Raw genomic sequence first — 22,726 nt, 5'->3', positions numbered from 1 at the left:
AGAGATAGGCATAGGGCATTCTATACAAAAGTTGGTCAGAATTTTGTGAGGAATCCAAATATGTAATAATATATAGGGTGTTCTTTTTAAAATAAGAAAGTTGTGATCGACTTCCGGTATAAACGGAAGTGCAACCATCTTGAAAATATTTTAGTTGGATTGGGCATGCCCACATCAGTATCCTGCCAAATTTTCAAAACTCTCCTATTTATACTTTTTCCAATATCAATCGATGTCTTTCGGCGTGGGACACCCTGTATACAGTGCGTTTTTTTTAACGCGCAACATAGGATTTTACGTGTTAAATTTTTAAACCTATGTTAGACCATGTTAATTTGGAACTACAAGTATAAAACTTGACGGGTGTGTCTTTAGTACCCTGAAGCTTATGTAAGTCTACCAATTTGGTCTAAAAAGTTATTTAAAACTGTAAAAAAATCTTTTTTTTTCGAAAAGATTTTATCCTTTCATACTCCATGTATGCATTGTTGTTCCTTGTTGTTTTTGATACTGGCAGGGACGGTAGCAGGTAAAGTGACTTATTTTGACTGCATCACGACCCGACATCTTTTGAACGTCAAAAGGGCATTTTACGATTGTTTGGAATATACTGTTTGGCTTCAAACGGAGGTCAATTTGAACAATTCACTTATAAAAATACTTCTTTTGTTCTTAACTTTCTTGATATAAAGTTAATGATCACCCTGTTTTACTTTCTACGCCAAATTTTACCTGCTACCTGCCGTGCCAGTATCAAACACAACAAAGAACAACAATGCATACAGGGAGTATGAAACGATAAAACCTTTTCGAAAAAAGATGATTTTTTGCAAGTTTTTTAACACTTTTTAGGCCGAATTGGTAAATTTACTTAAGCTTCAGGGTACGAAATAGCCACCCGTCAAGTTTTATACTTGTAGTTCCAAAATTACATGGTCTACCATGGGCTTAAAAATTTAACACGTGAAATCCTATGTTGCGCGTTAAAAAAAACGCACTGTATATATATATTAAAATAAAATTTTTTTAAAAAAGGTTAAGAACAGTTAAAATGACAGTTTAATTAAATGGTACAAAATGATTGCAGAACACTACAAAAATTGAAAAAAATTGATTTTAATTAAAAAAACACATATTTTGAGTTTTTGAATTTTTTGAAAAAGAAAAATAATTAAATTAACAATTTTAATAGTGCAAAATGATTGCAGAACACTTTTTTTAAAAAATTGCAGAACACAATTTTATAAAATCGATTTTTATCAAAAAAAACACACTTTATGAATTTTTGAAAATTTTGAAAATTAAAATGATAATTTTAATAAAGCAGATCGATTGTAGAACACTATAAAAATTGAATTAAATCGATTCTGATTAAAAAAACACACTTTTTAAGTTTTAAAGGTGCTAAATGATTGCAGAACACTAAACAAACTGAAAAAAAAAACGATTTTTATTAAAAACACATTTTGAGTTTTTGAAAAAGTTAAAATAACAGTTTTAATAGTGCAAAATGATTGCAGAACACTATAAAAATTGAATAAAATTGATTTTTATTAAAAAAACACACTTTTTAAATTTTTAAAAAATTTGAAAATTAAAATGATAATTTTAATAAAGCAGATCGACTGTAGAACACTATAAAAATTGAATTAAATCGATTCTGATTAAAAAAACACACTTTTTAAGTTTTAAAGGTGCTAAATGATTGCAGAACACTAAAAAAACTGAAAAAAAAACGATTTTTATTAAAAAACACATTTTGAGTTTTTGAAAAAGTTAAAATAACAGTTTTAATAGTGCAAAATGATTGCAGAACACTATAAAAATTGAATAAAATTGATTTTTATTAAAAAAACACACTTTTTAAATTTTTAAAAAATTTGAAAATTAAAATGATAATTTTAATAAAGCAGATCGACTGTAGAACACTATAAAAATTGAATTAAATCGATGCTGATTAAAAAAACACACTTTTTGAGTTTTTGAAAATTTAAAAAAAAAATTAAAATGACCGTTTTGTTTTAATAGTGCAAAATGATTACAAAACACTACAAAAATTGAAAAAAATAAATTTTTTACAAAACACAAACTTTTTGAATTTTTTAAAAATTTTGAAAATTAAAAAAACAAATAAAATGACAATTTTAATAAAGCAGATCGATTGTAGAACAGTATAAAAATTTAATTAAATCGATTTTTATCAAAAAAACACATATTTTGAGTTTTTATTTATTTTTTTTAAAAATTAAAAACAGTTACAATAACAATTTTAATGGTGTATTTTTTTTATCAATGCATATCGATTGTAGAACACAAAACAGTTAAAATGATAGTTTTGATGACGTAAAGCAATTATAAGTGACTTTAGAAATTGCAAAATTCCGCAGCTGCGTCTAGACACGTTTTAAATGTTGGGAAAAACGTAATTGTCCTGAGTTTTATCATAAAATCTCTTAAAAACTATAACCCTTGAAAACTTACCCCATTAAATAATAACTTATTATTGTACACCATCAGTGAAATTAAATTAGCCTACACTTGACTAATATTATATAGGTAGGTATAACCTATGTATAACTATAAATAATCATAATATATACTTAGGTAGGCGAGTAGGTAGGTATATGACAAAAATTGACTAACTGACAAACTAAAAATTGACTAAATAGAAAAGGAATATGAAAAAGTGGACAAAGGTAATCGGACATCTCTGGATTTTTTATTTGGTTTAATTTAATATTAAAATAATGATTTTTCCTTTGTTTGTAGTAGTTGAACTGGTTCTAAAAAGAACCATTAAGCTTTAGCAGCAGCATTGTAAGTAGGTAGTTGGTCGTTTTGGCAGGAAAACTTGGAATTAGGTTAGATTTTATGACACAATGTTTGAGGTTATGTGACAGGACAAATCAAATAATGACAAATTTACATTAATTACGTTAGATATTAGACTAATAAACACAAAACTGCAACTTTACTGACTTTGTTTACAACTAAATTGGATTACATTTAATCAAAACAACAATAACTACAGTGTTAACTTGCCTACAAACTGTCTAAAGCTATTCAAACTACTATTGACACATTTAATTTTGGTCAAACGGTTCGTGCACCCCCAAAAAGTCGAAAAAATGGCCATTAATTTAAAATCAAAAATCGCATCACCAACCTTTGACGAAAAAAACTAATCCAGGTGGATAATACAAAGGCACTACACTAATAATAGTTATTTATAAAAAAAAAAATTTATCGCTCGCTACCATTGGCAACGCGCGATAATGTAAACTCCTCAGTAAAGGGTAACTTTTCGTTGAGATTTGGAAGCGAAAAATGCATCATTATTGAATGTTTGTAGAAAAAACACTTTACGATACTAAACGCGCACTTTTTGCGGAAAAATCCCGGAAAAACCGAACCGAAATTCACGGACCGACGTGAACGCAACGTAAACCACGCCTAAACTGAAGAAAAACCGTTACGGTAACTGTCCGTTACAGTTCGTTAACGGCTTTTGTTTCCGTGACGTCGCTCGGACCATCTCGATGCACGTCGGCACCGCCCAATTTTGACTTTCTGTCCGACATAAATTTGTCATTTATTCGAAAACGGTGCATTTTTCGACAAAATGTCAAGAGTGAAAAAAGATTTAGCTCGATCTGTTTCACTGAATATGTGTCACTGTCACACGCAAAAATCATTCTATATACGATAAAAATCGGATAGACTACCTTCTAACTACGATTTTTGCACTTTTTTTCACACAAACCACTCATTTACTCGAAAACGGTGCACTTGTCGAAAAAATGCCGCGAGTGAAATACGTTCCATTTTCACGTGTTCCATACAATAGATATATTTTCCAGGCCAAAAAAAAAAAAACAGTGTTACACAGCACGCCGGTTTTAACCCCGTTTTAGCGAATGTCTAAACGTAATGCGAGTGGCGCGATGATACCGTTATGAAATCGTACGCAGTTTGTAGTAGGTTCAATACTGCACCATATGAGAACTTTTTTATTTTTGCTTATAATTTAAATTAATGTAAATTTACATTTTTTTTATACTTTAATATCTTTAAACAGCAAAACTTATTAAATTATCGGCTAAAATAACACATACACATGGCATGGCCTTTGATTTTTTATAATTTTCAGTTTATAATTTTTTATAAAAAAAACGATACATTTTTTAGAAAAAGTATACATACGAAAAAAGTTGCGTAATGTCCAGATACATGTACAGTAAAAATGTCAACCTTATCAGTTGAACCATTTCTAAAATAACCTAAAAATAACGATTTGAAAATTTTATAATTTTCAGTTTATATTTTTCATTATAATTTTCAGTGTATATTTTTTTACAAAAAAAACGGTACATTTTTCGGAAAAAGTGTACATACGAAAAAAGTTGCGTAATGTCCAGATATATGTACAATAAAAATGTCAACCTTATCAATTGAACCATTTCCAAAATAACCTAAAAATAACGATTTGAAAATTTTATAATTTTCAGTGTATATTTTTTTACAAAAAAAAACGGTACATTTTTCGGAAAAAGTGTACATACGAAAAAAGTTGCGTAATGTCCAGATATATGTACAATAAAAATGTCAACCTTATCAATTGAACCATTTCCCAAATAACCTAAAAATAACGATTTAAAAATTTTATAATTTTCAGTTTATAATTTTTTACAAAAAAACCGGTACATTTTTCGGAAAAAGTGTACATACGAAAAAAATTGCGTAATGTCCGGATACATGCACAATAAAAATGTCAACCTAATCAATTGAACCATTTCCAAAATAACCTAAAAATAGTGATTTGAAAATTTTATAATTTGGTATGGGTACTATCTTTATGAAATTCACATTATAAACTAATTCAAACCTGCTGAATCCAAATCTGACGTCACATTGACATGTGGTACCATTTCCGAGTTAACCTAAAAATAAACCATTTTTACGCACATTTTACGTCATAGCTCCTTTATTAAAGCCAATCTGTCACTTTGACAGTATATGTTATTTTTCTACTACCAATCCAAAGGTATTTGCACAGTCAAAGTCAAAATTAAAAATTCAAAATTTTTTCCGAAAAATTCTTAGGGGGCCCCTTTGAAAAATTTCATATTTTATTTTTTTATAAAAAACCGGTACATTTTACAAAAAAAGTGTACATAAGAAAAAAGTTGCGTCTCATCGAGGTCCACAACCAATAAAATTTTCAACTCCATCGTTTGAACCATTTCTGAGATATTTAGGAAAATGTCCGAAAATTTTAAGTCAACTTTGACGCCCTCTAGCGGCCAAACGGTATAACTTAGCGATGCGCAGTTTCCACCAATGGATAGCCCCATTCAATGGCTATCTATAATCCTATTATGTGTAAATGTTTCAAATAACTGAGTTATTCACGATTGAATAAACCGATGCACAACAATTTTGTCCAAATGAGTTTTTTTTTGACCCTTGGATGGGTTCCATATATGAGTAGCATAATGTTGGTACTATCTGAACGAAATTCACATCATAGACTAATTCGGACCTGCTGACTCCAAATCTGCAATCAGAAAAATTTTACCATCACTGTTCGATCGCCTCTGCCGTGGATGGTGGATTGTATCTGAATTTATCTTTTTCTCCCCATAGGGTCTAACCCAGCCCTTAAAATGGGTCTAATTTTAAGTCTTTGTCTTTTAAATATGTAGTGTCAGTTTTTCTTTTTTCTCCATAATCAGCTTTGTTCCCACCTTTAAGAACTTTAAATTCACAAAACCTTTACAACATGGGTCTCACTGTCTCCCCCTTTCTAAAAAGACAGCCCGCGCATTGATTGTCGAGTTGAGCTCCTGAAGATGGCCATTTATATGTCCGAAACTAGTAGAGCAGGCCTTACCTTTTGAAGGTCGAAATAAAGTATTGTGGAGACGACTGCGTGTCATTCCCTTCCTTTTGTAGAAAAATTTTAGTTTCCATAGGTTCCGAAATAAAAATCATAGCGACAGGTGCCCTGAACCATATCTCCGGAACAATTGGTACTAAAAATCTGATTTTTTAATCGTAGGTTAACTCGAACCTACAAATTCGAAATCGGAACTTAGATCTAAGCTGCAGCTTACGATGTGTCAAGTTTACTGGTACCCCACAAATGGATTCCTAGAGAAAGCGGCCATTTTAAATTTTTTAAAATTCACTTTGAGTATCTATGGGGTCCCTAGATACCAAATCTGCAATCTGAAGTTTTTTTTTCCATAGGTTCCAAGATAGAAAATCCTAGCTACGGGTACCATAATTTTTTCCTCGGAAACCATTAACGTTAAAAGACTGATATTTTAGACTTAGACTAATTCGGGCCTACCAAATCGAAATCTGGTATCAAATCTGGGCTCCGACTCACCGTTCGACAGGTTTACTGGTACCCAAAAACAGGGTTACTAATTAAAAAGACAGTTTGAATAATTTTTAATTTTTTTTTATTTCACTTTCAGTATCTATGGGGTCCCTAGAGACTAAACTCGCAATAAAAAAAAAATTTGACCTCGGGTACCATGATTTTTAACTCCGGAACCACTGCAGTTAAAAATGTGATATTTCCATCATAGACTAACTCGGACCTGCCGAACTCAAACCTGTTATCAACTCTGGTCCCCGACTCACCGTTTGACAGATTTACTGGTACCCGAAAAACGGGTTCTCGGGGAAAACGACCATTTTAAATTCTTTTAATTTTACTTTGGGTACCTATGTGGTCCGTAAAATTTTAGGTCCCATAGGTTCCGAAATACCGCTCCATAGCAACGGTTGCTATGGGCCTGTGGCCTAAACCGCCCGAGCTAAAAATTTGAAAAAACGCACCGGGGGCCTAGTCTGACCTCTAGATTCCAAATCCGGCGTCAAAAGTGCGATTTTACTTACCGTTTGACAGATACGGGTACCCTAGCAACGGGTTTTTCAAGATGGCCGCCATTTTGAAAATTGACATATACGTCACTTTACATGGTTGAGCACGTAGATTCTAATGGTTCAATCAGAAAAAATCCATCACTTACCGTTATCGAGATATCAAACTCAGCTACCGTTGCTAGGCAACCTAGGTGAAATTTGATTGGCTTAAAAGAATCAGCGGGGTCAAAAACCTAGGGTCTAACCCACAACCACGAGTGGCGGACTTTACCCGTTAACTGAGTAACGGGGGAGGACGCGCAGAAGTTACTCCGTAACTCCGTAGGGTTAAGACAAATAAGATATGACGTGCCAGCAAAGAAAATAAAGGACTCGTTCCACCAGATAGTAGTTAAGGGTAGAATTGTGAACGTTATGGATATATCTCGCTTTTAGTGTTCGGGGCGAACACTTTTGGGGGAGGGGCATGTAACATAGTAATTACACTATGTTCCGTACCTGCATTTGCTTCGGTCTCCGCCAATACCAGACTTATGTAAACAAGATCGGCGAATTGGGGTCATGATGTAGGTATAAATACAGCTTCAAAGCACGTACTAATCACTGATCTCTGGGATAGTCTGGGTTCACCATCTGTGTAGCTTTTAGTGGAGCAGGTGGTCACCAAGTGCAAGCACCCGGGAATCAGCCTGTTAAAGGAAACAGCACGGGCGAGCAGCATTAGTTGCCGTACCGGCTTATCTCCCTTTAGCAGTACCATAGCGTCTTATTCGGCGTGGTGAATGCACTGGGACACTAGTTTAGGGTTCTATTCACCCCCGGTAAGCGTGTGCCCTCCGCGAACCTCAGTAACCATTGGCGAGGAATGGAATAACCCGCTGATTGGTTGTATTGCTAGTATTAAGCTAAGCACTACTAAGTTTACTTTTTATTCTTTATTTAATGTGATTATCAACACACCTAAAATAACTCTACTACCCCGCGTCGTGCCACCATTACCAAATTTCCCTGGTCAGCGCCTCTTGCCGACAATAAAATTATTACTCTGCCAGGACCGTAACATACCGCCCCCCTTGGAAGCTCTCGCTTTCAACAAAAATATAAAAATAACTTACACTACTTATACTTTAACTTTATTTAGCAACTAATTCTCTCTCTAATTGACTACGAAACTACTTAAACAGAGATCATGCCTTAGTACAATGACTTAAGTTAGGAACATTATTCTATTAAAAACTATCATTATCCATAAGTAACACAGCTAATTTTGCCACAGCGCTCTAAAATTCACCTTGTTGTGTCTTTATAAGGGCAACTTTAATTACACCGTCACTACCAGGAAACACTTCCTTGACACGTCCTAGCGACCATTTCAGCGGCGGTAAATTTTCGTCCTTTAATACGACCAAATCTCCAATTTTAACTGCTGGTCCAGTTAAAGCTGGTCCAGGCATAAAATCTTTTGGGTCATTTGACAACGAACTTAATAGTCTGGAATTTATACATGCTTCGATTTGCGTAAAGACTGTCGTCAGTTCCTCAAACGTCAAGTTGGAATTCCCGACTAGGCGCCGCAAATGGTACTTGGCTTGTTTGACGTAACTTTCCCACAATCCACCAAAATGCGGGGAACGTGGAGGTATAAACTTCCAAGAGATATTATCTTGACTTAGAGAAGCGTTTACTTCATTTTTTAATTTCTCACTACATAAAAAATTTGAAAATTCAAGCCTTTCATTGGATGCGCCAACAAAATTTGATCTGCAATCAGAAAAAATCGTTTTACATTTGCCTCTTCGAGCGATGAAACGCTTAAGAGCATTCAAAAAACATTCAGTTGACAAATCAGTCACTACTTCTAAATGTACAGCTCGTGTTACCATACAAATAAAAACACACAAATACGCTTTTGTTATTTTAGCTCGTCTTAGATTACTAGATTTTATGTAGAACGGGCCTGCATAATCTATACCACTGTTATAAAATGCTTTAGTTGGAATGACACGATGCTCAGGTAATTCACCCATTAGAGTACTTGAAAACTTAGGTTTTACCCGAAAACAGATAATGCACCTACGCAGCACCTTTTTGACTGTATTTATGCCTCCCAAAATCCAAAATTTAGTTCTTATATTATTGTCACGATCTAATTTTTAGTCGTAACGCGGGGACGTGTAAGCTGGGGTAGTAGTCAAGTTAAACTCAAAGATTGGATAACAAAAACAACAACGTTTATTCATAGAGAGAAACTAGTAAAGTTGAAGACTTTAGATTTTATACACATTGTCAGACACAAGTTGGCTTATTCATAAATTACAGAGTTTGTACTTACATGATAATAAATGCACAAACCATTTTGGACCGAGGGTAAGTGTCATGGTAGAGTTCCCTTCACTCTCGCGGCCGAACCCTTTTGTTTCGCGGATAATTTCTGACTAACTTTTCTTTCCAAATTTCTCGGCTATATATTGTAAGGTATTGCAATCCCTTAGTCAGTTCAATTTCTTAATTGCTTGTCTAAGCACTTGGATCATTGTCCGAACAATTGATGACTTATTGCTGACTGGCGATTGCAACACCTTAGCTAGCTTCCGTTCTAAAAGGTTCGATTGCTTATTTTGCAACTCAAGTGGTCGACGACTTGTTTCGGTCAGTGGCCGATTATTTGCTGAATAAGTAATTAACGAAAATCTACTTGTGACACATTCCCCCGGCCGACAAAAGGTAGTCCCTAGCTTTTCACAATATTAATTATATTGACAGAAAGTTCACTATGCAAGTCTTCTAAACAAAATAACATTAAATTAATTATACTTTTAAGTTTTTAATCGTGGTGGCAATGTAACAGAAATTTGACACCACAAATTCTAATCTCTTTCTTCAAATCTTAATATAGAACAAAGAGGTAATATAAAAATATCCTTAATGGATTTTCCCCCTTATTACAACACAAACAAAATTTATCATAGTTACATGTAAACACTAATCAACAAAGTATAGCCCCTAGTTTTTCACAGAATTAAAATTAAAAATATCCCGATTCATACCCCAAACAAAATTATAAAAGAAAACATATAACAATCAGAATAAAAATAAATGTTTTTGTTATTTTCTTACCTCTAGAGTTTGTAAAAAAAACTTAATGTCTCTATGCTTTAACACTGAGGCGGGAGACTTTTCACTCGCGATTCACTAATATTCCGCGCACTATTGTTTGTTCGGGGATTCTATCTTCTTTTCGCGGCACTTCACTGCACTAAACACGGCTTCTGAAGACAATTGGGATGGTGTCTGGAGCCTGGAACTACATATCTGTTTACTGCTCTGGACGTGCAGGTGGAACAATTCCCAGAACTGTATTTTCACGGTTGCCTGGAACCGATGATGGTAAGATAGTACTGGCCGAGGACAAAGATATCACTAGAGCAACATATTTTCTGCCTTTCTGCTCTGCTTCTCGGCCTTTTGGCTAAGATCAAACTGTAGGCCTTTTGGCTAAGATCAAAGTGTAGACCTTTTGGCTAAGATCAAAGTGTAGGCCCTTTGGCTAAGATCAAAGTGTAGGCCCTTTGGCTAAGATCAAAGTGTAGGCCCTTTTGGTTAAGATCAAAGTGTAGTATATATTTCTATTTTATGGATACCACCAATAGACACATTGGGGTAAAGGTCACTGGTGAGAACGTACCTCAACCAATTTCAACGTTCGAATCTTCGGGACTGCGTTGAATCACAAGAGCCTCCGGTCCGAGATGGAAATACGTGTCAACCCAATGTTGTGGTGGACAGCCCTTTCAGGCAGTTAGCACAAGGGAGTTAGCGTCAGGAATTCCAGCAGCGTCTTATTGGTTGTATTGTCATGACCGGTTACAACATCAAAACTTATCGTATTGATGACAAAACTTGCCGGGAGCCGATTTGGGATCATCCCCCGCGGCAGGTCACCACGGCTTAGTGTGTCTATTCCTACCGCGGCCACGATCACAAACCGACTCAACTGTGGTCGCGGTCTGACGTCCCGTGGTTGGTTTTTCATCGTCAGCGTTTCCAGTCTCCTGTGCCCGTTGCTTTTAGCTTTTGCTGATTTCTGTTTCCATTTCCAGTGGCGTGTATTAGTTTTTACCGAGTCTGATCCCAAGCCTTGTTCGCTCTTGATTTGGTAGTGGCTTCTTCGCGTAGCTACTCCCGTCAGTGTTAAATGCAATAAAAAACGTATTACTACCTACTGCTATTTTAATCTTAATGTCTAACATTCCGGTTTGCGCAGGCTTATTGGTTAGTCATTTGTCTATTTTCTAGTCTACAAAAAGTCATATCATTGCATTTAAATTTTTTGAGAAAATCCATTATTTTGGTTATATTATCAAATAACGCCCTCTATCGGCGGCCGTTTAGGTCACAACTGTCATTATCAGAAGAAACCTATAAGCCCAAGAAATGCTCTTTTCAATGATACCAAATTTATCCAAATGTATTAAAGACGTTTCGAAGTTACAGGCATTTATTTAAAACAACATTCAAATACCCCCCACCACTTTATTTCGAAAGATAGAGAAAAATGTTTTTTTCAAAAAATGTTCGACTTTAAGTTAACATTAAAACGCAAATACGTTTTTGTTACATTCATTGGGGAAAATCACAAGAAACGTAACTTTATGTAATTCAAGATGGCGCAAACGCCCTCTGGTAGCCATCTTGGAAACTTGAAAATAATTTCCAGCATTTTCCCTTGCCTACTTATCCTATAAATTTTTTTACCGTAACTCTCTACGATCATTAGTTTCGGAGGTATAGCCGCTTACCTCGCTTATTTGCCCACCCTGTACATTATTTTGTATCTCGGCAACCCGATGAGCAACAAACGCATTCCATCTGGAAAGTTCCGAAGCTAGCCAAGACAACACAATTTTAAAGTCAGTCCAGCAATAAATTTTAGATATTTTTACACTAAGGGCTGCCACAACTTCTTTCACTAATCTCGATAATAACAATGCGCCGCAGAGCTCCAACCTTGGTAAAGTTAAAGTTTTTAGAGGGGCGACTCTTGATTTAGAACACAAAACAGATGTTTTGTACAATCCATTGCCAAGTGAACATCTTGTATACAAACATGCCTTATCAGAAGCATCACAGTATCCATGTATTTCCATTTCAATAGCCTGACAAATCATAGCACGCCTTTCAATTCTTAATTTATTTAACAATGGTAAATCATCACAAAATTGTCGCCAAAGGTAGAGTAATTCTGGAGATGCTTTTTCGTCCCAATTAATCCGCTCAATCCATAGCTTTTGCATTAACATTTTTGCCCTCACAACTATGGGACTCACTAACCCAAGAGGGTCAAAGATTTTTGATATAGTTGACAATATATTCCTCTTAGTTGACATCCTACTTCTGTCTAGTTGGATCACATATTGCAGTGTGTCTTCTTGAATATTCCACATCAGTCCCAAGGTTTTTGTCACCTCCTTGTTCACTAGACATTGAGTTATTTGACTGTCTGTCTCTAAACACCTAATTACTTCCTGGCTATTTGAGACCCACTTTGCTCAATACGGTTGTAATTTCATTTTTTAATTTTAATACTTCAGCTGGTGTAGCTCCACCTGTAAGTAAATCATCAACATAAAAGTTTTTTCTTTATCTCAGCACATGCAACTGGATACAAGTCTTCTTGTTCCTCTGCAGCTCTTTGAAGGCTTCGAATAGCAAGGAATGACGCCGAAGTTGTTCCATAGGTTACGGTGTTTAGGCGATAATGATTGATTGGTTTATCCGAACTAGGTCTCCACATTATTCTTTGCAGATCCCTTTGATCTTCACTAATCCAGACTTGACGGTACATTTTTTCCGCATCAGCACCTAGAACTATTTCATGTTGACGCCACCTCAATAGTATAGAAAATAGGTCATCTTGTATGGTAGGTCCAGACTTCAATTTTTCGTTCAAACTTATTCCTCTATCGGTTTTCGCACTAGCGTCGAATACCACTCGTAATTTAGTAGTGGCACTGTCCTCTTTTATAACTCCATGATGAGGCATGTAGTAGGTTAAATTTGAATTTTCAATTTCAGAAATCAATATTGTTACGGTTTGGGTCTACTATGCTCGATACTTCTGAACGAGCGCTCGCTTCGGGATGAAACCGATGCGCCGCAATATCTGGCCGGGCGCGTGTTAAAGTAGGCCACAGTTAGGAAGCGCCACACCTGGAAGAATCTTGGACGTTCGATGCAAATCGCGAAGCGTTATGCGGTCATTCTAGAACGTGGTTTGCAAATATAAAAGAAACGGTGTCGACTGCGGGATTAGTGAATTTGGGAACGCGGTAAAGTTTAAATAGTGGAATAATTGTGGAATTGTAGTAGTGTTTTTCGTAGTTGAATTAATTATTGTACGGAGTGTTTTAAAGTGTAAATAAATTTATTAATTGTTGAGTTAAATTGACTTTGTGTAAACCCACGGGAAAATAGTAACAATATTTTGGTCATATGTCCTAAATCTTCATATTATATTCAATTCTTAAATTTTCATTTGTCCGTAACTTCCGTTCTAATTTGAAAAATCTATTTTCCGCAATTTGCCTTGAATTGACCTGATTCGTCAACATGGATTTTCTTTTGATCCCGAGCAAAATATCCTAAGGATTAGAGGTGAATAGTTCATCCTGTCAACCAATCACCGCTATGAGTCACCCATCAATATTTTGGCATCTCAGACAGTAAAAATAAGTGGCAATTCCGAGCAAATAATCATTGGACAATTGGAGCAGAATTCTGGGAGCTGTGTTGGACTTGTACGAAACCCGGACCGACCAGGAAGATGCCTCATTGGGAAATCACTTGTAAATGGAGGAAGTGAAGTCCCAATAAGAGTTGCAAACAACTTTCCAGACGACGTCAAAATCAACAAAGGCGAAATTATTGCGATATTCGAGCCTGTAGTCAAAATAACCAATTGCGATGGGTTACCAGAACAGGAGGAGCAGTTGGGGGAAAACAAGCTCTTAAATGAACTTGAAAAGACCTGGAAACATCTGTCAACACCACAACTGAAGAAGGCTCGGAAACTGATTTTGGACCATGCTAGCATATTTGGAACACCGAACAATATGGGAAAAACTACCATTGTAAAACACCGAATTAACACCGGCAATGCACAACCGATTCGACAACCACCTAGGAAACTAACTAACAACAGGAAGTGCAGGAATTAGTGGACAGGATGCTTGACGACGGAGTTATAGAAGAATCCTGCAGCCCTTGGTCATCACCTGTTGTTATGGTCACTAAGAAAGATGGATCAAGCAGATTTTGTGTAGATTACCGAAAACTGATTGACGTGACCAAAAAGGACAGCTATCCACTTCCCCGTATCGACGACACACTGACGACTTTGGCAGGATCCTGTTGGTTTTCTACTTTAGATTTGAAGAGTGGGTACTGGCAAGTTGGCATTGAGCAATGTGATGCCCTTCGGACTTTGTAATGCTCCTGCTACGTTTAAAAGACTAATGGAAATTGTGCTTCGTGGCCTTAACTGGAAGACTTGCTTGGTTTATCTGGACGATATCATGGTGCTGGGAAAAACTTTTGAAGAATATCTGAACAACTTGCAAGAAGTATTTGCTAGAATAGGTGGTGCCCATCTTCGATTGAACGCCAAAAATTGTTGGTTCTTCTTGTTTTTCGATTTGGTTTTGAGACGTAATAATACAATTAGGCACAGATTGACCACGAACGAGTAAAATCCAGCGACCAATGTAGTCCCAACAGACGTAGAATAGCTCAAAAGTAACAAATATGCAGACTAGAACATCAGCGGAATCGATCTACGCCGGTTTTGAGACGTAATAATACAATTTGGTACAGATTGGCCACGACCGAGTGAAATCCAGCCACCAATGTAGTCCCAACAGACGTAGAATAGCTCAAAAGTAACAAATATGCAGACTAGAACATCAGCGGAATCGATCTATGCCGGTTTTGAGACGTAATAATACAATTTGGCACAGATTGACCACGAACGAGTGAAATCCAGCGAGCAATGTAGTCCCAACAGACGTAGACTAGCTTAAAAGTAACAAATATGCAGACTAGAACATCAGCGGAATTGATCTATGCCGGTTTTGAGACGTAATAATACAATTTGGCACAGATTGGCCACGAACGAGTAAAATCCAGCGACCAATGTAGTCCCAACAGACGTAGAATAGCTCAAAAGTAACAAAAAGCAAGTCGAAACACACTGACGACGCAAAAGTAACAAAAAGCAAGTTTGTGTCAAAAAGCAAGTCGAATTTCTTGGGCATGTGGTGTCGGTCGACGGAATTCAGACGGACGACAAGAAGATCCAATCAATTAGAGAATGGCCAGTACCAAAGGATAAACACGAACTGAGAAGCTTTCTAGGACTTGCCACCTACTACAGACGGTTTGTGGAAGGATTTGCCAACATCGCAGCTCAAGAAGAACATGTCATAGAATACTTCAGTAAGAAACTTACCAAAGCAGAACGAAACTACTGTGTAACGAGAAAAGAGCTACTGGCAATAGTAAAATCAGTCGATCACTTTCACAAGTACTTGTACGGACAGGAATTTTTGATAACGACTGACCATGCGGCACTTAAGTGGCTCCTCGGAATGAAACAACCGGAAGGGCAAGTAGCAAGATGGCTTGAAAAACTCCAGCAGTATAATTTAAACATCAAGCATCGATAACGCAGATGCTCTATCAAGAAGACCTTGCGCCGAAGAATGCAAACATTGCCAGAAAGCGGAACAACGTGAAGGAGTTGTGTCCATAAGAATGGTTCAGCTGAAGACCGATGATGAATGGAGTCCCGATGAGATTAGGAAGGACCAACTAGAAGACAGCGACATAGGCCCATTGTTGTTGAGAAAGGAACAAAGCGAGCCAAGACCAACATGGCAAGAAATCTCTAGCAAAGGCTTGACGTTCAAAGCACTTTGGGCTCAGTGGGACTCGCTTGTGGTTGAAGGCGGCTTGCTAAAAAGAGCTTGGGAGAGTGCCGATGGAAAAGAGATAAGGAAGCAGCTGGTAGTTCCCAGAGGAAGGGTCGAAAGGTCCTCCACGTACTGGAGGAAATGCACAATGGAAAGACTGGTGCTCATTTGGGAGTAAATAAGACTTTGGACAAAATCCGGCAACGCTTTTACTGGGTGAACTACTGCCAAGACGTGAAATCATGGTGTCGACAATGTTCCGTTTATGCAGCTAGCCACGGACCACAGACGATATCCCGGGGACCTATGAAGCAGTACAACGTAGGATTGCCGTTCGAACATTTAGCCATAGACGTCGCTGGGCCTTTTCCTGAGACCAACAGAGGCAACAAGTACATTCTTGTTGCCATGGATTACTTTAGCAAATGGCCTGAGGTGTTTGCGATTCCAAATCAAGAAGCCAGCACAGTCGCTGATATTCTCGTCGAAAATGTCTTCAGTAGATTTGGTGTGCCGTTGAAGTTACACTCTGATCAGGGACGAAACTTTATGGAACGCCGTTTTGCTCTTTAATGTAACGCAGAAATAATGTATTGTTCAAACAATAGAAATTTCGGCGATACATTTTAAAACGTTGGTTTGAAAATAAATGTCAATTCCTGCGTTAGTTTAAAAATCATGTACATATTTAATACCACCAAATAAAAACAATGCTTAATTTTAGCAGCGTTTGTTGAATTAAAACGTTACTTTCACTTTCCCCTCAGACAAACGAGTGTAAAAAATCATGGTAATTTGGCGATCCTTTAATTATTACGTTACTTGAAATATTTCAACCACAGCTTAAAATGAAACAATTGTAAAAATTCAGTCAATTTTTGCGTTCGATGATTTTAAACATTCGTTTAAAATATACAAACGATGTTCAAAATAAGCAATTGCAATAAATCCAGGAATTAAAACGTTGGTTGAATTAATACAATACATTTAACTACGAGTACCACATTTTTACGTTCGTTTCGCAATCTATTGTAAAAAATACGTGCTGCTGCATGTTGCATGTGGCGGAGTTTGGAAGTAGAAATAGTAGGAATCTGTACGATAGGCGTTGAAGAGTTGAGGTTGCTTTAATAGAGATGTTATGTGGTCCCGATATCGACCGGATGATCGATTCTTTTAATGCGTACTGCGTACACTACGATATTATACGAGGTTTCTAACCAGTCTGGAATATTGCAAATGTTTTGAAAAGTACTGATTTAATTTATATTATATTTTTATTTATATCGTTATAATATAAGATTTTATAACTTTAATTGAGGGAACGATATAAAACAAAATTCTAACAAGTAGTACCTATGTACCTAACTCCCTACTTAATTATTTTTCCGCTGACCGTATATTAACAGTTTTTTTAATGGACAATAACGGAAGCAAAATTGTTCATTAATGAGTCCCATTAATGCATGATTTTTCAATTGTTTTACTTTAATTTATTTTCTTTAATGATACGCTCGTAGAAGTTCTATCTTTTTTTAACTGTATTAAACAGACAGAAAGAGGCGTACTTTAATTACCGTTAGGTTAGTTCTCCATCCGCCATTTCCGACAAAGCTAACTGTGAATGTCAGTTATCATACAGGTTTTGTTGTCATTGTCAGTGGCGTGTATACAACTGACAATTAGTAGGTAAATATTAAATAACTTTTTAGGATTACAAACATTTATTATAGGTACCTATACTACAGTCGGCGGAAAATTGTTGTAACCAACTCTTATATTAATAAGCGATTAAAAATCTCAATTATTAACGCGTTTACTATCGTTTACGCGTTAAAACCTTTCGATTATTAATCGCATTCATTAATACACTCGTTGGTTAAATAACTATAAAAACTCTAACTTCAACGCATTCTGATGGGCTACATGTGATAGCCCATACGTTTTCCTAAGAAAAGTTTATGTGGATTTCTTTTCATTTTGCATAGTTTTCGTGCAAAAAGTTCCTCTTTTTTGTACTAGTGCAACAAAGTCTTTTTTGAACTACAAAATTGCACGTCTAATAGGTACCTGCAGGTAGGAGAAATTCCTGTCTAGTCAGACATTTCATATTTTAAAATTAACAACTAATGTACTTTTGTCATCAAATAAGTCGATTTTATAAAAAAAATTGTATGCAACACATGCAAAAAGTCCCTTTTTGCACTTACGTGTTGTTAAACTCGACCTTTGGTCTCGTCTAACAATTTTCACGTTGCGTTCAAAAAAATGTACTTTTTGCACTTGTAACTATTTTATAACGACACACCGCAAACAAGTAACCTGAAATACTTTTTTTAAGATTTCTCAAAATCGTTGGTCTGTCCTTTTCTTTAAATAAAAGAAAACTTACGTCAACTATGCAATGTGATTTTTGTTTTTAAAAACAAAAAGTTTCAGCTGATCAAAACGTTTTCAAAGTCATTAAAACGCACACGCGGTTTTGGAAATACATACCATTATCAATAACGATTTTAAAATTCTTTTGGGCATACCTATACTGAACAACCCGAAAGACCAATAAAATAATAAAGAAATTAAGAAGAAATCTTAATAACCTAACTTCTTCGTTTTCGTTTCGCGCCAACTTCCCTGAGCTGTTCCTCACTTAAGTTTGAATATTTGTCTCTAAACCTTATGCCTTCTTTGTAACAGTTACGGTAAACAACTGTTTTAGAACAATATAATAGTTTTGATATTTTTGATGCAGAAAAACCTTCATTTACTAAAAAAGCTAATTGTTCTCTAGGAATAACAACAGCTGGACGACCTTTTCCTACAACAATAATTGCATAAATACCTTCTAAATCCTTTAAAAGTGCTAAGTACTTGTACTAATATATACTAATATATCAGTAGACACATTAGATGATGAACCATATTTTGTGATTTTTGATTTTTGTATGGTTATGTTATGATTTTGACTGTTTGAAGTTGGTTATATCCAGTAACTTCCAATTTGCTATTTATTGCATTTCTTCTCTTTCTCTTCTTAATAGGTATTTTCAGTTTTTTTGTCTGTAATGAAGTTAATAGTTGTGTTCCTTCTAAAGCCGATTACACGTTATAAAAACAAATATGATTTCCATAGGTATATAATGTGCTATAGAAAAAATATTAACATTGAAACATCAATATCTCAAAAACCGTTGCTAAATTATGTTTTGCGAGAAATTCAAAGCCTTATAATATACGGGGCCAGAAAAAAATTAAGTGTGACATTATTACTATTACGTTGATCCCCTTGTATATACCGATTCTACATCAAAATGCGCAACAAAAAATAATAATAAACAGCGTGTTCGAGCACATTTTGAAAAATTATACCTTGATTTTTAAACGTTTGTGATGATACCTATCTATAAACAAGCGTAGTGCACTCAGTGCGGCAGTACGCATGCAAACAATCGATCATCCGGTCGATATCGAGACCAGACACATCTCTATCAACACGACCTCACTTTCTCGTTAGACGCATATAGTACAGTTTCCTACTATTTCTACTTCCAAATTCGGCCACATGCAACATGCAGCAGCACGTATTTTTTACAATAGATTGCGCGAACGAACGTAAAAATGTGGTACTCGTAGTTAAATGTATTGTATTAATTCAACCAACGTTTTAATTCCTGGATTTATTGCAATTGTTTATTTTGAACATCGTTTGTATTTTTTAAACGAATGTTTAAAATCATCGAACGCAAAAATTGACTGAATTTTTAAAATTGTTTCATTTTAAGCTGTGGTTGAAATATTTCAAGTAACGTAATAATTAAAGGATCGCCAAATTACCATGATTTTTTACACTCGTTTGGCTGAGGGGAAAGTGAAAGTAACGTTTTAATTCAACAAACGCTAAAATTAAGCATTGTTTTTATTTGGTGGTATTAAATATGTACATGATTTTTAAACTAACGCAGGAATTGACATTTATTTTCAAACCAACGTTTTAAATTGTATTGCCAAAATTTCTATTGTCTGAACAATACTTTAATTTTTGCATTACCCTTTAAGAGTAAAACGGCGTAATGTGTGTAACTTAAAAGCAATGTTTTAAATGACTAGAATTATTACAATAGTTATTTCGGACTTGGTTGATTAAAACGATTGTTTAAAAGAATGGTTCATCTAGTAGAAAATTTCCATAAGCCGTTGTACTCTTTAATGTCTTTCACGCAATCTAACGCCAAATAATGTATTGAAATAATCATGTAACGTAGAAAATAGTGTGGTTTAAAACTATTGATCATTCGAACGATACTTTACGCTTCGACTCATTAAAGAGTAAAACGGCGTTCCATAAGACTTTGAGTCCAAGCTCTTTCAGAGGCTCTGTGACCTGCTAGGCATTAGGAAGATCCGAACAACGCCGCTTCATCCTCAGTCGGATGGAATGGTCGAGAGATTTAATAAGACCATAGAGCAACATCTCTCAAAGGTTGTTGATCAGCATCAGAAAGATTGGGACCAGCATATTCCGCTCTTCTTGATGGCTTATAGAGCAGCAGTCCACAATTCAACGGGACAGTCACCATCTAAAGTTCTGTTTGGTCGAGAACTGCGACTTCCATGTGATGTGGTGTTCGGATCTCCAACAGGCCAAAGCACGAACATTGAGATCTACGTTGACGAGTTGCAAGACAGATTACTGAACATCCATGATCTGGTCAGGGAAAGTTTGAATCTAGCTAGCGACAAGATGAAAGCTCGTTATGATCTGAAGGCCAATTCGGGAGGGTTCCAGAAGGATGATAAAGTTTGGTTGTTTAACCCTCAGAGGAAGAAAGGCAAATCACCGAAATTAACCGATGCGCCGCAATATCTGGCCGAGCGCGTGTTAAAGTAGGCCACAGTTAGGAAGCGCGACACCTGGAAGAATCTTAGACGTTCGATGCAAATCGCGAAGCGTTTTGCGGTCATTCTAGAACGTGGTTTGCGAATATAAAAGAAGCGGTGTCGACTGCGGGAGTAGTGAATTTGGGAACGCGGTAAAGTTTTTTTTTTTAGTTTTTTTTTTAGTTTTTTTTAATTGTGGAGTTGTAGTAGCGTTTTTCGTAGTTGGATTAATTATTGTACGGAGTGTTTTGAAGTGTACATAAATTTATTAATTGTTGAGTTAAATTGACTTTGTGTAAACCAACGGGAAAATCGTAACAATATTTTGATCATATATCCTAAATCTTCATATTTCTTCATAAATCTGGTATATTCAATTCTTAAATTTTCATTTGTCCGTAACTTCCGTTCTAATTTGAAAAATCTATTTTCCGCAATTTGCCTTGAATTCCCAATATTCTCAATTCCTTTTGTAGGCAATCTGACAATAAATTTTCTATCTTTGTGATACGTCGTAGTTTATGTATAAAGTTCTTCACAATCTCTCTCCTCTTTTTTGAATAATGGTTTGATTTCTAATTCTTCGATTTTCCAGAATTGCTCAATCTGTTGATTGATATTTTCAATTCTGCTTAAATTGCAAATACTTTGATTTGAATAAGACTGGGAACTATTTTTGCCATTTTGTTCTTGGTAAAGGCTTCCAGTAATGATCCATCCCAAACGCGTTTTTTGTAGCAGAGGCATATTGTAACATAGTAATTACACTATGTTCCGTACCTGCATTTGCTTCGGTCTCCCCCAATACCAGACTTATGTAAACAAGATCGGCGAATTGGGGTCATGATGTGGGTATAAAAACAGCTTCAAAGCACGTACTAATCACCGAACTCTGGGGTCTTCCCCAGAGGGAGGTCACTGACTGATCTCTGGGATAGTCTGGGTTCACCATCTGTGTAGCTTTTAGTGGAGCAGGTGGTAACCAAGTGCAAGCACCCGGGAATCAGCCTGTTAAAGGAAATAGCACAGGCGTGCTATGCACGCACAACATTAGTTGCCGTACCGGCTTATCTCCCTTTAACAGTACCATAGCGTCTTATTCGGCGTGGTGAATGCCCTGGGACACTAGTCTAGGGTTCTATTCACCCCCGGTAAGCGTGCGCCCTCCGCGAACCTCAACAACCATTCCCACAGACACACCGCACATCATGATCCTCGCCTTCTTGGCAATCGGAGGTTAAGACCATTGTAGTTTTATCTTAAATAAAAGCGGATTACCTGTATACCTGTAGTTTCCTTCTTCTGAGCTACCCCTTAACGTGACATGGTGTCATGGTGGCAGTAGTCACACCTCGAGTCACACCGCAGCTCTGCCACTGACGCTACGACCCTCCCAAAAATGAAGATGTTGAAGATTTTGAAGGACCAGTTTACAGGCTCGCATTTGCCCGAATCGAGTAGGGAAAAGTAAAGAGCGAGCTGGAGGACGCCCTAAAGCAACAGAGTCTATGCAGTGCAGATGAGCACAATAATATGTATAATTTGTATTAATTTAGTAAAGGTAAAATTTAACTGAGTAATTGGGTATCGTAGAAATAAGCATATAATTTGCATAGTTGCAGTTTAGTAATAACATTGTCTCAATTTTCTAAGCCAGTGACGCTATTTCTGACCTAGGTTCTTTGCTAAGACAGCAAAATAGTGCAAGTATCGTGTGTTTATTTAAAACTAGGTCAAGTGCAAGTACATGTTATAGAATTCTTTGTTTATTTATTTAAAAAAAAAAAATATATATTGTTCCTTTCAGTGGCCACCGGACGACCTTGTTGCGTCTATCAGCGAATTGCCATATCTTTTAAGGAAGTAAAGCAGCAAGTCTTGGAGAAGCTGACATTTTCAGATGGGTCCCGCCACGACGGTTCTACTTACACCCATGTGCACCCGGAGTCTTTAATAAGTCGAGCTAAAGAAGCATCTCCAAA

At 36.2% G+C, this 22,726-nt stretch overlaps 1 pseudogene across 1 annotated transcript in view; it reads right to left on the bottom strand.

Annotated features, from left to right (window-relative positions):
• LOC145738100 (striatin-interacting protein 1-like) overlaps positions 1-22,726 on the bottom strand; it is a 48,439-nt pseudogene that overhangs the window by 7,298 nt on the left and 18,415 nt on the right. The window lies entirely within an intron of this gene.

Source organism: Ips typographus, linkage group LG15, assembly GCF_016097725.1.
Source record: "Ips typographus isolate SLU linkage group LG15, UJ_Ityp_2.0, whole genome shotgun sequence".
NCBI lineage: Eukaryota > Metazoa > Arthropoda > Insecta > Coleoptera > Curculionidae > Ips > Ips typographus.
The sequence above is the reverse complement of the archived record's forward strand: the minus strand, read 5'-3'. Positions and strand labels throughout refer to the sequence as shown.